Source organism: Dromiciops gliroides, chromosome 1 (assembly GCF_019393635.1).
Source record: "Dromiciops gliroides isolate mDroGli1 chromosome 1, mDroGli1.pri, whole genome shotgun sequence".
In the NCBI taxonomy this organism is placed as follows: Eukaryota; Metazoa; Chordata; class Mammalia; order Microbiotheria; family Microbiotheriidae; genus Dromiciops; species Dromiciops gliroides.
In genome coordinates this window covers 707,431,310-707,451,324 of record NC_057861.1, presented here as the reverse complement: position 1 = coordinate 707,451,324, position 20,015 = coordinate 707,431,310, and the positions used below count along the sequence as shown (strand labels likewise).

Below are 20,015 nucleotides of genomic sequence, written 5' to 3'. Positions count from 1 at the left end.
ATAAATAATAGATAAATGCTGAAAATTTACATATAACTGGGGGAAAAATAAAATACTATTTAAAAAACAATTTGGGGGGGGCAAGGCAATGAGGGTTAAGTGACTTGCCCATGGTCACACAGCTAGTAAGTGTCAAGTATCTAAGGTCAGATTTGAACTCAGGTCCTCTGGAATCCAGGGCTGGTGCTTTATCCACTGCACCACCTAAATGCTCCCCCCAAAATACTTTTCTAAGGTGAATTATATACCACCTTGGAGAGAGGGAGATGGGACCCATTACATAATCAGTGACAAAGTTTGAAAGCCAGCAAAGGGAAACCAGGAGGTGCCTAAAATAGGGATTATTATAGTGTGTTCTCCTGGCCCTCCGTGATGTAGCATTCTCATAGGCTCAAAACTGCATGGGTTTAGGATAAGGGAAAAGTTCTTTCAGAGGGAGGCTGAATAAGTTCTCCCTAAGGACTTTGTTTGTGACCATATGTTAAAATCAAATGTTTTGGGTTTTTTTTTTCCTTTTTCAGATCTGAAGAAGGCAAAGTTGAAAACACATTTACATACAACCAGGAGACAGTTTTCTAGATTGAGTCAACTTTGAAGGTAGGTGAAAATTAATTTGGATACTGAATTCATATTTAAATGTGGCTCCTTAAAGAGCAAGCCATTTTTCCCGATGTTCTTTTCTACTGTAGAATTACTTAGAAAACTTTATTTTGACTATTATAGTACTTTTCATGATATCATTTTACCATCCCATTAAAGGAGCAAAGAATAGCACATTTTTCCTAAGACAAAACAAAGATAGGAAAAGAGACCTAGGGATGGTGAAATACATCAATGCTTGGAAACATTTCTCTAATCAGTTTTCCAAATTGTTCTTATTTTTCTGTGGCTAATAATACATTAAATCATTTTCAGTTTCTAAGCCTTTCACAAGAAGGCAATGTGGTATAATGGATAAAATAGTTTTGAAGTCAGGAAGACCTGACTCTGCCACAGTGGTCACTCAACCGTGGACAAGTCACTGACCATCTTGGTGACCTTGTACAACCATGTGAGACTCTTAGAGGTGACATTAAGGTTTCCACACTATGAGGTCAATCTGTGTATTATGAAACTAAAATCTTTTAAGCATATAGGCATTCCCTCCTTTCCTCTTCATGCTCAGCTCCAAAAATAATAATTACTCATCCGTTGCCAATAGCCTATATGTCAGAATAACTGCCTTCCCAGGGTTGGATTTATGACTGGGTGTGGTACTCAGCCATACAAATGATTAGATTTAAGGGATGCCAGGCAATGTCTCCTGTCCCTAAGTACCTCTCAGTGTCTGAAATTCTACCATTCAAGATTTTTTCCCCTTTTTTGGTCTATAAAGTGTGCTTTTCTCTTGAGTTCTCTAAAAATGTCACTGGGAGACCTGACCATTCAAGCTTCCATTAGGAAGTATGAGTCGAGAGCAAGTTTAAAGCAAAGGCCATGGGAAATGGAACGCGGAATAGACACCTCGCAGGACAAAAAGGAGAGTGACAGCAAGAGGAGAGAAGGATCTAGAAACGGGAGATAGAAACACTCAGGACAAACTTTGCCAATTTTAGTTTTGCTCAGGGTCTAGTACTGTGGTAACGGTGCTCAGTGTTATAGCTCCACTCTCATTCTAAACAAGGAAAAAGACATTCTTTCCTGGCCTGAATCGACCTGAGGTCATAGAGCTGGAAAAGACCTCAGAAGATGGCAAATCCAACCCCTTCGTTTTACTTCTCACAGAGGTTCCCCCCTTCCCCTCTCTGCATTATGCTAATGCAGCCCCCAGCATGGGATTGGAGAGTTGGGCAAGTTGGTCAAGAGACAGGTGATGTCAAATGTGATTTTAAGTTCTGGGGGAGGAAATCAAAAGATTGTCAAATTTGGAATCAGAACTTCTAGGTTCAAATGCCAACTCTGAAACCTGCCACCTGTGTAACCTTAGATAAATTACTTAACTTCTCTGGGCTTCGTTTTTCTCATCTGTAAAATGGATTTGGATAGGTGACCTCTAAAGTCCCTTTATCATTGTCATTTAGCCATTTTTCAGTCATTTCCAATTCTTTTTCTTTCTTTTCTTTTCTTTCCTTTCCTTTCCTTTCTTTTCTTTTCTTTTCTTTTTTTTTTAGTGAGGCAATTGGGGTTAAGTGACTTGCCCCCAGGGTCACACAGCTAGTAAGTGTTAAGTGTCTGAGGCCAGATTTGAACTCATGAAAAATGATTCTTCCTGACTCTAGGCCCAGCACTCTATCCCCTGTGCCACCTATCTATCCACAAAGTCTCTTCTCTAAACTCTAAATCTATAATCGTATGGTATATTTTTGTGGATTTGAGAAGATTACATTTGCTTTTGTGGAAGGAGATAGAGCTGTTGACTACCATGTAGTATTTTACAGTAAAAGTGAAATTATTGGGGTTCCTGGGTGGCTGGGTAGGTGGAGAACCAACACAAATGATGATTACTTTTCCTTGTAGCACAGTGCCAAGCCAATGTTTGCCCTTTGGAAGTGATGTATCAGTGTCTATGGCTGGATCATACTGCCAAATCCCCTAAGTCTTTTCTTGGAACCTCAGGGTAACTCCAGGAATCCCTAGGACTGCCTCTGGCGAGGTGTAGGGGCTCCTAAAATCACTAGGTATACAAACTTATGCTCTTAGGGAGCACGACAAATCCACGAGACTCATTTAGAATGCAAAATTCACTCTTTGAGAGTAAGGGTCATCTCACTCTCTGTGTTTGTCATCCCTAGAACCTCTTTAATAAATACCTGCTGTGGGGCAGCTAGGTGGCACAGTGGATAGAGCACCAGCCCTGGATTCAGGAGGACCTGCGTTCAAATCTGGCCTCAGACACTTGACATTTACTAGCTGTGTTACCCTGGGCAAGTCACTTAACCCCAATTGCCTCACCCAAATAAATAAATAAATACCTGCTGCTTGATTAATTAAACTCAATATATCTTGAGGAACCCAGGTCGTGGCTTTTCTAAAGTCATTAATTAGCACAACAAACAGAAGCCACCATGACTGACTGAGGAAGGCACTTGTATCCCAGACTTGAATTTCAGTTCTTCTAGAAACCATAGAAGGACAGAGGGAGTTGGGAGTTGAGTGTAGGTTAGGACTGTATTCCTTAATTTTGTTCACTCACCTCCCCTGGTTGTCCTCCCCCCACTCCTTCCGAGTTCCGCAACCACTTAAAATTGGTAATTCCCCATTCCCTTGGCAGATTTTTCCTATGATAAAGACCACATTTGCTACACTCTACTTTTGACTGCCCTCTCACACAGTTTTCGTTGGTACCAGTCAGTCAACAAGCATTTATGAAATGTTTTCCATGTGTCAGGCACTTTGTTAAGTGTTGGGGATACAAACAAAGGTTAAAAAAAAGTCCCCAAGTCCCCTTCCTTCCAGGAGCTCCTATTCAAATGTGGGAGACAAGATGCAAATCATTATGTAAATAGGAAGAGAAATACAGGGTAAATAGGAGGTGATATCTGAGAGAAGGCACTAGTAGTAGGGGGCAGAAGTGAGACTTGCAGAAAGTCTGGAACCAGGAAAACCGTAGCTAGAGGTGAGGCGGGAAGAGCATGCAGACATGAAATTAAAAATGGAGTGTTGTTGGGGACAACTAGGTGGCGTAGTGGATAAAGCACAGGCCCTGGATTCAGGAGGAGTTGAGTTCAAATCTAGCCTCAGACACTTGACACTTATGTGTGACCCTGGGTAAGTCACTTAACCCTCATTGCCCTGCCCCTCCCCCCCAAATGGAGTGTTGGGTGTGATAAGTAGCACATAGAGTAGGTAACTGGATCATAGAATACACAGAGGGGAATAAAATATGGAAGAAGATGGGCAGGCAGAGGCCAGGTTGTGAAGGGCTTTAAAGGAGAAATGAATTCAAAAACACTAACTCAGAACCAGAAGAATCCTGCCTAGAGTCTGGCTTGCAAACCCTCTTTTCAGTGTTCTATGAACCAGAATGTAACCAGAAGACTTGTATCTGAGCAGCAGGGTTGGTTAGACAAGAGAAAGCCCTCAGAGAAGAACCAACTGAAATTGAGGACTATCTGTGCCCCTAAGAAAATTAGAGCATTAATTCAATTAAAGAACGATTTATTGAACACCCCTTAGGTATAAAATGCTATGAGAGGCACAGATGGGGATACAAAAATGAAGCCCTACTCCTTGTTTACATTGTAATTATTTTAGGAAGGGTAAGACACCCCTCCCCCCGCAACCCCCCCTCAAAAAAAACCAAAAAAACAAAAAACCTAAGACAAGCATATAAATAACCAGTAACACAAAGTAGAATGAAATAAGTGTCAGTAGAAGGATATGTTCTAAGTCAATGGAGGTTCAGAGGAGGAGCTCACGTTCTGGTTAGGTGCCATTTAAGCTAGACAGGAAAGGGTGCATATGTCCACAGGTGGAGATACAAGGGTAAGGGTGTTTGAGGCAGAGGAAACAGCATGAGCAAAAGCAGAAAAGGGTTAGGAACGAGAAATAATATACTGCATCTGGATCCTAGAGTGCCTGTAGGCCAAAGAGGTACCTTAAGGCTGGGAAGACAGTTTCAGGTTCTATTTTTGAGGACCTATAATCTTTTTTTTTCTTTTTTTTGGTGGGGCAATGAGGGTTAAGTGACTTGCCCAGGGTCACACAGCTAGTGTCAAGTGTCTGAGGCTGGATTTGAACTCAGGTCCTCCTGAATCCAGAGCCAGTGCTTTATTCACTGTGCCCCTGAGGACCTTTAATCTTAAGTTGTAGAATTTAGACTTTTTGTTTGTTTCTTTCTTCTTTTTGGTAAGCAGTAGGGAGCCATTGAAGGTTTTGGATCACCACAATGGGAAGTGGGTTTTAGGAAATTTATTTGGAAAACAATGTATTGGTTGGATTGGAAAGTAAAGAAACTGGTGTCAAGGAGTCTAGTTAAGAGACTTCTCTGTTAGCCCGCTAAAGGCCTTCATTAAGGTAGGGATGATAGGAATGGAAAGGAAGAGAGGGATATGAAGGCATTGTAGAGGAAGAATCACAAGGATTAGACATATCCATAAGAACTGAGCATGGAGTAGGGGTGGCTTACTGAATAGGGGGGCAGGGACAAGAAAAGAGAACAAATCAAAGACCACCAAGTGTTCAAACTTGGGCAACTGAGGAAATTGGTGGTAGCAGTGAACAAAAATGAACAAGTCCAGAGGAAGTCACTAAGCTGGAAAAGAAGAGTTATAAGTTGTGCCTATTGGATTTGAAGTACTGCTGGGACAGAATATATTTCACTTGGAAAATGACAAGTTTTAATTTTTTGCAAGCATTTAATTTTTATGCAAACATTTACAAAAAAATAGTAACTTTTCAGATATGAAAGACAAAGCCAGAGGCCTAAATTTGACAGCTGTCTTTTTTTGTGTCTCTGTCTCTCTATACATTTGTGTGTGTGTGTACACACGTGTGCGTGCGCACACACACATACACACTTTTTTTTTTTTTAAGAAATCATAGATTTTTAGAAACAGCCTCTAAAATCCCTGGGCCATAACTGACTTCAGAATCCTTACACACTTTTACATGAAACAGGAAGTAGCAGAAATCCTGAGAGACTGCACCTCTCATCCCCTGGGAGTCACTCCTTTGTCTAGATGCCTCTCCCTGATCAGCCAACAAACCTTTGGGGTAGTTTTCCCACCCAGCTCCTTTCTGAACATTCCCCACCAACTGTCCACCATTAGGAATGGCTCCTACATCATAAATTTTCTAAGTCTGAAACTTGGTACACAGGAAACCCTGGAGCCCGGGCAGCTGGGAGAGTTGCTTGTGGGGTTAATTTGTAACTAAGACAAATGAATCTATAAAAAGAAGGAAAGCTCTGTAAGAAATATGTTAACTCATGGCAAAGGGGTGGGGGAGGGGGCTTAGATAAATGATATCTGAACTTGTTTGGTCCCAATGATTTTATGGCTAAGGAATTCAATTATAGGTGTGCTGGGTGCAGCAAATCACAATTCTGTAAATTACTAATGGGACACAAAGATCTTTATCATTTTCTGTATGTATCCACATGCAAAGTTCAGTCCTGCCCTCTGTAAATAAACTCTGATGCCTGTTTTATACTACCATGCCTTACCGCTCCAGGGGTTGGAGCATAGATAATATACACTTTTGAAACCTCACAGTATGATATTGGGCATATTTATAAATGAGATTAGAAATAGGGTGGATTGCTTTTCTTTTCAGGATCGGGACCATTAATTTGTTTCGTTTTGTATTATTAGGCCTTATGACATTTTAAAAAATGACTCTATATTGGCTAACCAATGCATTAAAAAAAAATCACCAGGAATTAGAAATTCTTTTAAGTAACAGAATCTCAGAGTTGGAAATTACCCCAGAGGCCATTTAGTTCAACTAGTACCTGTACAGGAATACTTGGATGTAGCATTCTTTAGAAGGGTGGGGGGAGACCCACCTAATAGCTTAGGTATGGGCTGACTTTTTATTTGACCAAGCAAGGCTGATTAACCTCTAGGCAATTGTAGATTTTTTTTCCTAAAGGGTTTTGTACTATATGTTGCTTAAAGTCCCTTCCGGTTCTAAATTTATACTAAATTTAAAGATTTTGACTTTCAGATGGTCCCATCTTCTACAAGAAGCCTTCCCCCATTCCTCTTAATGCTCTGACATTATCTCCCAGTTTTTCCTGCCTATATCTTGTTTGTGTGTAGTTTTTTTGCATGTTGTCTTTCTAATTGGACTCTGGCTCCTTTGGGGAGAAGGGAGGACTTTTGGTTGGCTTCATTTTGCTGTTTGTTTTGCCTTTCTTTTTTGCACAGTTCCTGGCATGTAATAAATGCTCATTGACTTGACTTTGCTTGTTGGCCTGAGCTTTCATTTCTTAGCTGGTTCCTAAAAGGCATGGCGGACCTTCTTCCCTATCTGTCACTAGAAAATAATTGCTGCTTAACAAGCCGTTTTACCAAGGGGATAAAAATCAATGATTTCTTAAAGTGCTGTTATTATTTAATTCACAAAATCATAGATTTAGTTATGAAAAAGCTCTTAGAAGTCATCTAGTCTGACCCTGCCTCCCTTGTTTTACAAACGAGGAAAATGAGGCCTTGAGAAGTTGTCAGATTTTTACAATTTAAGTTTAAACCTTTTTGGGGAGGGAGAGAGAGGAATTCATATAAATATAATTTAATTTAACTTGTTAAAGCTGAAAGATATCATCATGAAATAGGAATTGTAGATTCTCATTATGTAGTATCTAAAATATGTTCAGTGGGGCAGCTAGGTGGTACGGTGGATAGAGCATGGGCCCTGGATTCAGGAGGACCTGAGTTCAAATCCGACCTCAGACACTTGACACTAGCTGTGTGGCCCTGGGCAAGTCACTTAACCCCAATTGCCTCACCAAAAAAAAAAAAACCTAATAAAATATGTTCATATTCTTTTTTTAATATATAAATCTCTATGAATAGGTCACAACAGGCCATATCACATCTTTAACTATTTTTTCTTGTCAATGTTCTCAATACTTGGTACAAGGTCCAGTCATTAATTATGAACCTAAGTACCAAATCTTTCATGATGATATGAGAATTTAGCAATCATTTACCTATAAAACCAGCTTTGATAAATTTCAGGATAAAGGTGACTCACTCAAAAATACATAAAATGTTGTGATGAAATTTATTAAAAAATCAAATAAAAGCTATTTAAGTTTACAAATCCCTCAAACTATTGAAAGTACAATCTTTTAACAGCAGTAGCTTCTTCTGCAGATACAGAAAGATTTTTTTTTTAATCATTTGGACTTCAGTTTAAATGGAAAAATCATTTGGGAATCAAAGAGGCAGAAAAGTTCATTTCCAGTTTTGTATAAGCAAAAAAAAAAAGTGAAGGTTGAGTTAACTACAAAATACAATTTAGAATTCCCACACTGTTGGCTAGTCTGAATGGTCAATTTCATTTTCTTTAACAAAAGCAAAATTCACCTTTTCAGGTAGTTATATAAAATTGCTAAAGATTTTGAAATTAAATATGTTTATTTTATTAAAATAATTATACATTCATTATTGAAAAAAGCTACTGATACCATAAGTTTATTGATTGGTTAAATAAAACCATTTAAGTATCACTTGTTTTGGGTAATTAGCACTTCTGTCTAGTATAAAGTGGCAAGATTTGCCCTTGAATAGGACCTATTCACTTAGAGATGGTTCACCCTCCAAGGATTTCAGAAATGTTTTCTATCAGTTTTGCTAATACTTGAGTTATCCAGTTTTTTTGTAGTTGCCAAATTAATCTGAAAAAAATTCAAGTACGCTACTACTTGGAAATTATATACTCTCTATTTTGTAAGAATGAAATATTGATCTCTTTCTGAGTTATGAAGAATGTGAATCAAATTTCAATAGAGCTTGCCTTCTCAATGGGTGGGGGAAAGGGAAGGTAGGAAAGAATTTGGAACTTAAAAAAAAAAGTTAGAATATGAATAAAGATTTGACTAAGCCATAAAAATGTACCTTTTCAAGGAAAATGATTATAATGAGACTTCTTGATCTGATTAGTAAATTAAGCCTAGTTTTCTTGACCATCAATTCAATTAAGATCTATATCAAATCCGTATGAAAATAAGTCAGTTCCTTTCCAGTCAGCAAGTATTTATTAAGCACTTGCTCTGTAGTGGGTCTAGAGGTATCCAAAAAAAAAATGGTCCCTACCTTACATGAGTTTACATTCTACTGTGTGAACTGTGTTTGTCAATTTTTAAAATAATTTCCTAATTTTGGTTATTTGCAAAGCAATCATACTTCTGCCATTAACCACTACCACCATGACTACCACCACCACCACCATCACCATCACCATCACCACCATCAAAGGAACCAACCTATATTGCACCACTATAGTCACCACTAGCCTGGACATTGAAGAAGTTCAAGTCAGATAGCTTTTCCCTTTTTTTCTCAAGGGAAATGAGGTTTTTTTTCTATTCCTCATATCTACCACACACCCATTGCTCTGTCATACCAGGGGATCCAACTTTATACTACTGAATTTATTTTAAACAGATAAGCCAGAAACATGGTACATAGCTTCATTTTTCTTGAGCTCACAAAAAGGACCACGTCCACGCTTTTCCTGCACAAACCAAAGACTTGTCTTCTTTTCTCAAGGGCCATTAATAATCTTTAAGCTTTCTGATTTACTGTGTTCTTCCGATGACCTTAAAGGTAACACAATTGTTGTCTCTTTCATGTTATTTTCGGTGTTTTGATAGAACACTCGCCTTTTTCCTTTAATCCAAGTCCTGAGGACCAAAAGAATTTAGATTGTTAAAAGTTCATAATTTTCAGCCTTTTTTATCCCCAATAGAACACACATAGGAAACATGGTGATGTAAACATCTTCATTAATCTTTGAAAGTCACAAGACTTGGTTGTTGTGACAAGAAACAATTAGGAGTAAATTTCAGGGAAATACCGTAATGCTGTTGCTTTTGTTTTCTTTTGTTAACAAGCCACATGGCTTTCCTCTCAGACCTGAGGAATACAGAATTCGGACTTCTTTCAAGATCGCAATGTCATCAGCATTATAGGAATATACACTTTCCTAAGTTTGTTCCCTATAATTTGTGATTGCTATTTTCCTTATCTTCGAAGGAAGTACAGCAACTCCCACTGGGGAAATACCATGTTAACTCGATCCTAAAATAAATCTAAGGGAAAGGTCACATCCTAATAACTTGTGCAAATCTAAATTCCCATGGAGATTGAAAATCATTTTGTATGAGTAGGGCATTAACAATGCACTGTTGAACTTCTCCAGAGAGTGTCTTAGAATCCAAGAGCACTTTGTGTACAAGTGTAAGCACCAAAATATAGATACAACAGGCAAGACTAAATGTTTTTAGTGCTCTATTGCTATAAATATTCAGAAAAAAATTTTGACTTGAATAATAAACAACAACTTTAAAAAAAAAACTGCCACCTTTCAGTGGAAATGTAAGAGGTATTACTAAGCTGTTATTACAGTTACCACATGCTAATGTTGAAGATGCCTATGGGACTCTTCCTGAAATCACGAAAATGCCTTGGTAAATGGTGTGACCACCAGAAGCTTGCCAGGGTTGAAGACACATTTGGGACCTTGGTGATGAGAAGCCCAATCCTCCAGATGATGTAGGCTATGTGTCTCTCAGACCTCTATTATCTATCTCTGGCATTGGTTTCTGGGGGGAGGGAGGAGGTCTCCTCCAGGTCTATTTCGGAACTTTTTAAAAGGCTAATTCCAAGGGAAGAGCTCATATTTATGTGACTCATACCCTCAGGTGCCTTCATCAGGCACCCCCTATCAGTGGGACAACTCCATCAAGGAAATATTAAAATCCAAAATGTGATATCCTTGCATAAATTTATGCCTGGGCTGGAGGGACATCTATCAATCCCATGAGCTTCAGTTTCCTCCTCAGTTCAGTGGGATCAATGACAGCCCTGCCTACTTTATAGCCTCGTTGTAGGAATAAAATGGGATAATGGACATACAGTGCTTTGAGTAGCTTAAGAAGCAAACAAATATAAGGTACTACAAGTTTAGCAAGCCTTCATTCTCTCCCACTTAACCCAAATGATCTCCTGTCTCCAGCTTCCTTTCCGCTCCAAACCATGTGTATGATACTGCCAGATTCAATTCTCTAATGCACAGCTCTGATCATTAGTTCCAAAAAAACTTCAATGCTGAACGGGTAATAACTACTTATATCTAGAGTTTACAAAATGTACAAATAATAACATCTGACATTTCTGTAGCATTTTTTAGGTTTACAAAATCCATTACATGAATTATCTCATTTGCTTCTTGTGATCCCTTGTGGCAGCTCACACATGCGTTATTAATCCTGTTTTGGATATATGACCCAGGTCCTCATATCCAACCATGTCATTTTACAAATGAAGAAACTGAGGCATGAGAAGAGCAAATAGCTAGTCCTAGGTCACACAGGTAATTAAAATCAGAGGCAGGATTTGTACCCAGGTTGTTAGCCACCAGAACTATATCCCCTCTGCTGTCCTCCTGATTCCAGGGCTGGCACTTTATCCACTGTGCCACTTGGCCACCCTAATATCAAAGCCAGTCCTTTTTCCTGTCTCCCTTAGATTAATCATAGTTAGACAGTTTCCACTGGGTTAGTAGTATTATTTTCTGAAAATAGCTGCCTCTAACTAATGTCCAACAAGAGTAACACACAATAAATGTTGAATTTTGCTCATATCGGTAAAAGTTTCTTGAGGTCAGAGACTAAGTCTCCAGCATGGTGTCTCATACTATTTTTTGTTTTGTTTTGGAACTGTGATCTTATTGTCATAAGAAAGTCTCTATTAATATAAAACAGTAACCATAGTCTGCAATTTATATATACTCTGTACAATTACTTGAGGCACTGAGAAGTTAGGTGAATTATCTAGGATCATCCAGCCAGTATGTGTCACAGGTAGGACTTGAACCCAAGACATTATGACTCAAAGATCTGACTCTCCAGCCACACCCTATTCCAGAACACAGAAAATATTTAATAAATGCTTTGTTGACTGACTGCTCTGGTGATTATCTTCATTTTTCAAATAAAGAAGCCCAGAGGAGAGAGATGTGTCCACCTTCCCTTCAGGTAAAAGCTATGGTCCTAATAATCCCAATTCCGGGGCTCTCTCTCTGCTCCAATAATTGTCTTTGCTTCAGTCCATATTATCTTTTTTCTCTTCTCTTCTCTTCTCTTCTCTTCTCTTCTCTTCTCTTCTCTTCTCTTCTCTTCTCTTCTCTTCTCTTCTCTTCTCTTCTCTTCTCTTCTCTTCTCTTCTCTTCTCTTCTCTTCTCTTCTCTCTCTCCTCTCCTCTCCTCTCCTCTCCTCTCCTCTCCTCTCCTCTCCTCTCCTCTCCTCTCCTCTCCTCTCCTCTCCTCTCCTCTCCTCTCCTCTCCTCTCCTCTCCTCTCCTCTCCTCTCCTCTCCTCTCCTCTCCTCTCCTCTCCTCTCCTCTCCTCTCCTCTCCTCTCCTCTCCTCTCCTCTCCTCTCCTCTCCTCTCCTCTCCTCTCCTCTCCTCTCCTCTCCTCTTCAGCAGGGCAATGAGGGTTAAGTGACTTGCCCAGGGTTCACACAGCTAGTAAGTGTCAAGTGTCTGAGGTCAGATTTGAACTCAGGTCCTCCTGGCTCCAGGGCCAATGCTCTATCCACTGCGCCACCTAGCTGTGCCAAGAGCATAGAACCTTAATGTAAGTGGTTACATTTTTTTTAGATGCAGAGACCCTCCATTTTACAGGCAAGATGGATGACTTCCGTGAACACAGCTAACCTTGTCTGTGGTATGCTGTTGAATGCCAACATGTGTGTCTTTCAGATGCTTGTTCTAGATTATTAGTTCCTTGAGGGTGGAGACTTGGTCTTGTTTCCCTTTACAGTCTTTTCCATAGTACTTTGTACCAGCTATGTGCTCAGTAAATATTTGTTGCTGTTTTTCATTTGAATTTTGCTCTAGGGCAGTGTGGCTCCTCATTCTCAAGCCTCTACCCTCCCTCTGCCAGTGGAAGCCTGGAATGCTGTATTAGATTTTTTTTTTTACATGCTACTGCACATTTCCTTGACAATGATCATTTGATTCAGTTCGATTCAACAAGCATGTGTTTGCACACTTAAAGAGCATGTAAACCTTCCTGCTTGGATGCTCTGACTGATGGGTCCCAACCTGCAGTCTATTTGTATCAGCTACCTTTTGGTAAATCATTGAGAGTTTTCCTTACCCAACAATTTCAGCTTCAGCCAATTCTGCTAACATTACTTCACATAGGAAATAAAGGTGGAAGTTGCTTTTTGCTTTTTAACAGTTATTCATGTATTTCTGGAGCTAGCTGCCTGTTGTTGTTCAGTCATTTTCAATTGCGTCCGACCCTTCATGACTCCATTTGGGTTTTTTTTGGCAAAGATACTGGAGTGGTTTGCCATTTCCTTCTCCAGCTCATTTTAAAGATGAAGAAACTGAGTGAGCTACTTGGTACTTTTCATCTATGTTACATGAGAAGGAAAATCCAACTCCTTTTATTTCTAGGTTGCATGAGATTCATCATTTATTTCATGTTGCTATAGGGTCACAGTTTTGTTGTTGTTGTTGTTGTTACATTTAAGTTCTCAAGGGGTCATAGATTTTGAACTGGAAAGGACCTAAGAAGTCATTATACCTAAGCCTTCCCCATTACACATGAGAGACTGAGACTAAGGGAAATAGGATGGAAAAGGTTGACATGTAAGACACACTTGTGTCTGTATCCAACTTTAGATTCATAGAAAATGTTATCTGTGTACCAAGAAACTGTTTGTGAAATATGATGCTTTTAATTTTCATTTATGATATGTATTCTAGAATTATAGAGTGAGAAGAAACCATAGAGACTATTTGTTACAACCTCCCACATTTAAAAAATGAGCAAACAAAGGGAACAGAAACCAGAGATATTAAATTACTTTGCCCAAAATCACATAACTAGTGAGTGACAAAAACCAAGACTAGACCTGAAGTATTCTTCTGACTCCTTGCCCAGTGCTCTTTATACTCCATCATACAACCTCATACGTCAAAATGCAAAATAACAGCAATTTATATTAGGATCACATCCCTTTTAAGAATGACTGATCTACAGCCAGTGAAACAGCAAATAGTAAGATGGGATAATATGAAATATTAACTCCTACCACAAGTGACAATTCATTAAGCCATTAGATTTTTAAAATAGCTATGTCAAAAATAATTTTAAAAAGGGGATTCTACTCATCTATATTTCTACCCATAGTGCGCAAAGACTCAAAGAGTAAACAGCTCCACTGAGGAGGAAAAGGGGAGGTTGTCTAAAGGACTCATCAGCCCACTTAGATTTTTTAAAGATACATAAGGAAGATGGAAGTAAGGGTAGTGATGTAGTATAGCTTAGTATTGTAAAAAACAATGTCAGCATTGAGATAAGATTGGTGAGAAAAATTAAAGGATATCCAACCATATTGGGAGAAAGAAGGGGAGCAAAGAAGAAAGTGAATCACTGCTTAGTAAATGGGATAATGGAGGGTTACAGACGACTGAGACAAAATTCCACTTATTTTGCTTCTCTTTTCTCTGCCAATGAGCTTCATTTTGGAAATGACAGAAAAAAATGGCTAGTAGGGAGCAGATGTCCAAATCAGGAGATTATGAAAGAACACTTAGCTGTCCTTGGAGACATTCAACTTTCTGGCCTATCTTCAGGTACCAAAAGAATTGTCATGTGCAATTGCTGAGCCACTGTTAGAAATGTTAGAAATTCTCTTGGTGAACAGGAGAGCGGGAAAGAACAGTTGTCACCTTGACTTTCAAAAAGGGGAAGAAAATGGAGTCTGTAAATTCTAAGCCAGTGAGTTTGACTTTGATACCTGGAAAAATTCTGGAATATTTTGTTTTTGCGGGGCAATGAGGGTTAAATGACTTGTCCAGGGTCACATAGCTAGTAAGCGTCAAGTGTCTGGCCTTTGATTGCTTACCACTTTATCAATGATTTCATAGATGGTATATATATATATATATATATATATATATGGGTTTTTTTTGGGGGGGGTTGTGTGTGTGTGTTTTGTTTTTGTTGTTTGTGGGGCAAACTTGAGTGACTTGCCCAGGGTCACACAGCTAGTAAGTGTCAAGCGGCTGAGGCAAGATTTGAACTCAGTTCCTCCTGAATCCAGGGCCAGTGCTTTATCCACTGTGCAACCTAGCTGCTATTGATGGTATACTTATGAAATCTGCATATGAACACTAAGCCTGGAAGGCTAGCTAATACATTGGGTAGCAGAGTCAGAACCGAAAGATCTTGACATATTAGACTGTGGGGTCTGCCCCACAGAATGTAATAAGATCAACTGATGTAAAATCATATGCTTGGATTATAAAAATCAACCATAAAAGTAAAAAATGATCAGTGGGAAATCACCCAGAGAATAGCAATTGCAGTGATACCTCAAGTCATACTATATAGGGATTGGTTGAAGAAAATGGAGGCATTTAGCCTAGAGACAACTTAGAGGGGATGTGATGGCTGTTTTCAAGCACTGGAAGAGGTATGTGACCAATTGATGTGATCTGTTCCATTTGACCCCAGAGGGCAGAACTAAAAGTAGTGACTAGAATTTACAAAAAGGCAAATTTAGATTTGACATGAGAACAGAATTCTTAAAACATTAGTTCAATCCAAAATATAGAATGGGCTGCCTGGGAGGTAGTGAGTTCCTAATAAAGGGCTTAAAGCAAAGGCTGTATGACCACTTGTTAGCTATGAAGGCATTCTTTCTTTATTTTTCTGTTGGGGCAATGAGGGTTAAGTGACTTGCCCAGGGTCACATAGCTAGTAAGTATCAAGTGTCCAAGGCCAGATTTGAACTCAGATACTCCTGAATCTGGGACCGATGCTTTATCCATTGTGCCACCTAGCTGCCCCCTGAAGGCATTCATTTTTAAGCATTGTTAGATTAACTGGTCATTGGAGTCCCTTCATACTCTGAAGTTAGAACACCCAATGGATGAGGAGTCTGAAAAAAAAGGGACTCAGTCACTTTACTTAGCCAAGAACTCACTACGCGGCAAGAAAAAGGACTAGGATTCAAACCCAGGTCCTAGAATTACAAAATGCTGTGTGATTTCCACTGTGCTGCAGAGAGAATATGTGGATCAGAAAGTTAAGAAAAGGCCTATCTATCCTAGAGCTCCAGCCTGGCCTGCTTGTTCCTCCAAGTCCTCCACCATGAGCCTGTCCAAGAGCCCAACTGAGAGTTGAAGCTTCCTCTGAGTCCAGAGGAGAGGCGGTCCTTATATCCTGCTTCAAGCTAATTGGCTAGCATCACCCAAATCCATTGGTTCACTGGACTTGAGGGTGGTCCCTGTTGATGTCAGTGTTCACACCTTCTGAGAACACACCCTCTTGAGGGCCAGGCAGGTGTGGTTTTAATTGAATTAACTTTAAGTGAGTTAATCAGGGAAGTCAGTCAATCCAATCTAATCAATCTCCCCTTTCCCCTCTTTCCCTTCCCTTGGGTGGTCCAAAACCCATTATTTTCTCACAAGTAGATGATCAAATACAAATAGATGGCTGGGGAGACACTAAAAGTCTACTAAATTAAACAACACAAGAAGAACTTGATTTGATTTGTTAAGTGTTTCCAAATAATGAAATAGAGACAACATGGTAAAATAAAAATGGTGCTGGTTGGGAAGGGGAAGGTGAAGGCCAGTTTTTCTCTTTGTGTTCTTAATAAATCATAGCCACACCTTTGTTCCACATCTATAAAATTAGGGAGTGAAACTTTGATAAAAAATATGAATATCTCACATTGATATCATGCTTTGAGGTTGTCAAACAGCTTTGTTGAAGTGCTTGTCTGGATAACAAAAATTCTATGATTCTTTGAAATCGACATTGGTCTCCAGGTAACTTCTAGTCCTGACATCTCAACAAACATGAGGCAATCAGAGCATCAAAAGAACTTAAGACATAACTAACAAATGTATCTCAAAAATTATATAATTTCTAAAACTCATCATGTCTTCACACATTGGAGCAAATGTTTCCCGAAATATTACACAAGGCAATAAACTTTTTTTAAAACAAGGGCTCTTAACATTTTCATGCCCTAGACCCCTTTGGTAATTGGATGAAATCTGTAGACCCTATCTCAGAATAATGTTTTTAATTAAGGTGTTATTTTTTCCCATCCAATTTCATAGACCCCACCTTGAAATTTATCCACACACCCCTTGATTTAGATATATTTATTTAAAATTTCATTCCCCCCAATTACAAATAAAAACAATTTAAACATTCTTTTAAAAAAAATTTAAGTTTACCCCTTGATTTAAAAAGATAAATTTGAATATTTGAAAATGACAGCCAAAAAAAAAATGCCCCATTCACCAGGAATTGGAGGGGCATGATAACAGGTAATAGTTTATATTGGTCCCTGATACCCACAGCTCAAGTGAACAACAAGCTTGGGACCAATTTATTTATTTCCTAGTAGCACATTTAACTCATACCCTATTAAGTGTCTTCCTGTCTCCATGTCTAGCTTTTCCTTTCTAGCTTTCTTTGTATGTGTTTCTCTTTCTCAAAGTGCATGTCTCTGGACTCCTCCCTTTCCCCACCCCTCTGTCTCTCTAAGACACACTTTCACATACTTTAACTGGCTACAATATAGAAATGGACTATATGTATTACTGTTGGTTGTGTTTTTTCCTAATTTTACAAGTGAATAGAACCTTTTCTTTTCTTTTTTTTTTTAATGTTTGGGTTTTTTTTTTTACTTTTATATAGTTCTTGATGAGAAAAAAACTGTTTCCTATTCCTGAGGATATGGTTCTGACTGAGACAGAAACAACATTTATAATCTAAGAAAAGATCAAATTTGGAGTCAATACCCTCAAAGCCAAAATTCCAAAATATTCCTTCTGACCCTTGTAAACTAAAAAATCAAGGACTTCCCAATGAAAAGTGGCCCCTTCCCTTTGCTGTCAGCCTCACTCTTTCCCAGCCATCCATTTCCCAATCTCTTCTTGAGTTTCCTTTATGGCATTGCAGACTTAGTTTCATTTTGTTCAACTGGGAACTACTTTTTTTGTGAATTTACTTATTTGGCGTCACCATAATACTTCAATTCATTGCTTCATTGACATTTTGGGAAAGGATAGTTAAGCCTGGAAATTAGCTAAAATTCTCATGAGAGCTTTCGAGAATTTTTAAAAATAGACATTTGGTTTTATAGAACTTTAAAATAAATCTTTTTTTTTCAGTTTTCCATCTTGTTCCATTTTAATTGTATCAAGTATTTTTCCTTTGTGTAAAAAAAATTTTTTTAGATTATGGAAAAAAATGGGTGCAGAAACAGCAACAAAGAGAGCTATTTCTGAACAAATTTTGTGACACCAAATTGCTTCATTGCAGAAAAAGCCACAGTAAGTCATCCCAAATTTAGTAATCTAGCCTGGCCAAAACACATGATGTGAGCTGTCCATAGGCTCACTGGAAAGGTTACCAAGAGTCACCCGAAGAAGTTTTGCTTCCTCATTGGGTTCTTGCTTACACAGGAAATAGCCGAGTTGTAAAAAGTCTGAAATATGACAATATAACTTATTGCATTCTTAGTTAGAAGTATTTTGCCCAAGAGTTCAGGGGAACAAGAGGAAATTTAGCTTACAAGTACCCACCAGAGGACATTTTCTAGACCATCCCATAGGCAAGCCTGTGACTGTTTTCATCCTTCATGTGATAGAAAAGGTATAGCCAAACCCAGACCAACTCAGACCCCACTGGTTCATTTAAAAAAAAACAAACCAAAAAACAGAGTAGAATAAAACTGGGAAATTTTTGGTCCAAGCTCATGTCTTTAGGGCACTTTCCAGGAAACTATCAGTTTCAGTTAGTGCTTGGTAGAGTCTTTCCAGTCTCTGGATCTTATTGATAAAGGATTAGGGTCAGAGGTCTTGGATTGTGGTGTTAGCAGATTTTATCTCTGGTGGCCCAGGGACTGAGAGACATCCCTGGCCCCTTTCTGATACCCTACCCTTCCTGGTTCACTCCCCTAAAGATGGAATTCTTCTTGGCCTTTTTTTTTTTTCTGGGATAGATATTTGGAGTTATGTGGGGGTAGTTAAGATAGCTCACTGGTGGTGATGGTGGTGTAGGGGACAGAGCACTGGTTTCAGAGTCAGGAAGAGCTGAATTCAAATCTTGCCTCACACACTTGACCTTTCTTAACCTTTAGTTTCCTCGTGTTCAAAGTGAGAATGATAACATTAATTCCCACACAACATTGTTGTGAGGATCAAGTGAACTAATATCATGTAAAGCACTTTACAAACCCTAAATAAAGATTTGGTATTTATATAAATATATAAATGTAAACTGTTATTATTTTGGATGCAGACAAGAGCCCACAGATTACTACATATGCTCACTTAACTGAAGTTTAAAATGTTGGGCATGAGCTTGAAGTTGCCAACCAAGTGAAAGAACCAGCTCTTCTCTCTGAGGTTTCAAGTGAAGATAGTGAACAGCATCACATGTCTGTGTCATCTGCTGTTCTGGGAAAATGTGGACACAGAGATCACCAAAGAGAATTACAATTTTCCCCTCTACCCCCTCCCAATACATTCACCTTCTTGTTTTTGTTTTCTATAGCTACACAATAACAGTCAGAAAACAATACGATAAGTTCATTGTGCCATGGAGGCTTGGCTGAGGAAGGCTGGGTAATTATGTCATTTAAAATCTATTAGGGATGGGGTGTGAACGGAGGGTGCTGTGAAGGAGAAGGAAACTGAAGTATGGAGCCAAGTCTTTTTCTTCCTCTTCTTTGGTTTGAGCTGTTCTATTAGCACCATCTGTGTCACCATTTACATCACAAAGTCCTGTATTCAGGGAGTTTGAACTTAGCTGAAAAATCTGGCTTCTGGGTTGAATCTTGGCATGTGAGGACCAAGGCAGGAAACAAGGATTTTATTGATTTGTTTATATTTAGATCTTTTGAGTTAGTGTCTTTGAGCATTTAATTTAGATGATCAGTCAAGAGGGCCTGGAAAACACATTGGATATGTTACAGTAAACGTTACCTTGCTCCAGGTTGGGGATTTGATCCTGGGAAGCTTGGGAGAAACTGAAGTCATTGTCTGCTGCTTATTTGGCAAGCTGTTGAGAGAGAATGAGGAGCCCTGGCTTAAATAGACAAGAGGCCTTAGCAGAGAAGACATCCTCATAGCTGGTTTGAGTTGGCATGCTTTTTGGCATGCCAAGAGAGGCCTGGAACCCAGGGGGTCTACAAAGGTTGAAACACCAACTCTTCTGGCATGGAGATGGGTGGGTGACATTCCATGGGACAGCCCAGGAATATTCAGAAGCAAACAATAAACTTTGAAACATGCATGTTATAATGGAAAGCACAC

General features: G+C 39.0%; 1 protein-coding gene across 3 annotated transcripts in view; it reads left to right on the top strand.

Annotated features, from left to right (window-relative positions):
* Positions 1 to 20,015, top strand: part of PPARG (peroxisome proliferator activated receptor gamma) — a 183,633-nt gene that overhangs the window by 37,867 nt on the left and 125,751 nt on the right. For all 3 annotated transcript variants that reach the window (XM_043979532.1, XM_043979534.1, XM_043979533.1), the window contains exon 2: positions 522 to 597. The gene's annotated coding sequence lies outside the window, so the exon portion shown is untranslated. The remainder of the gene's footprint in view (positions 1 to 521; positions 598 to 20,015) is intronic.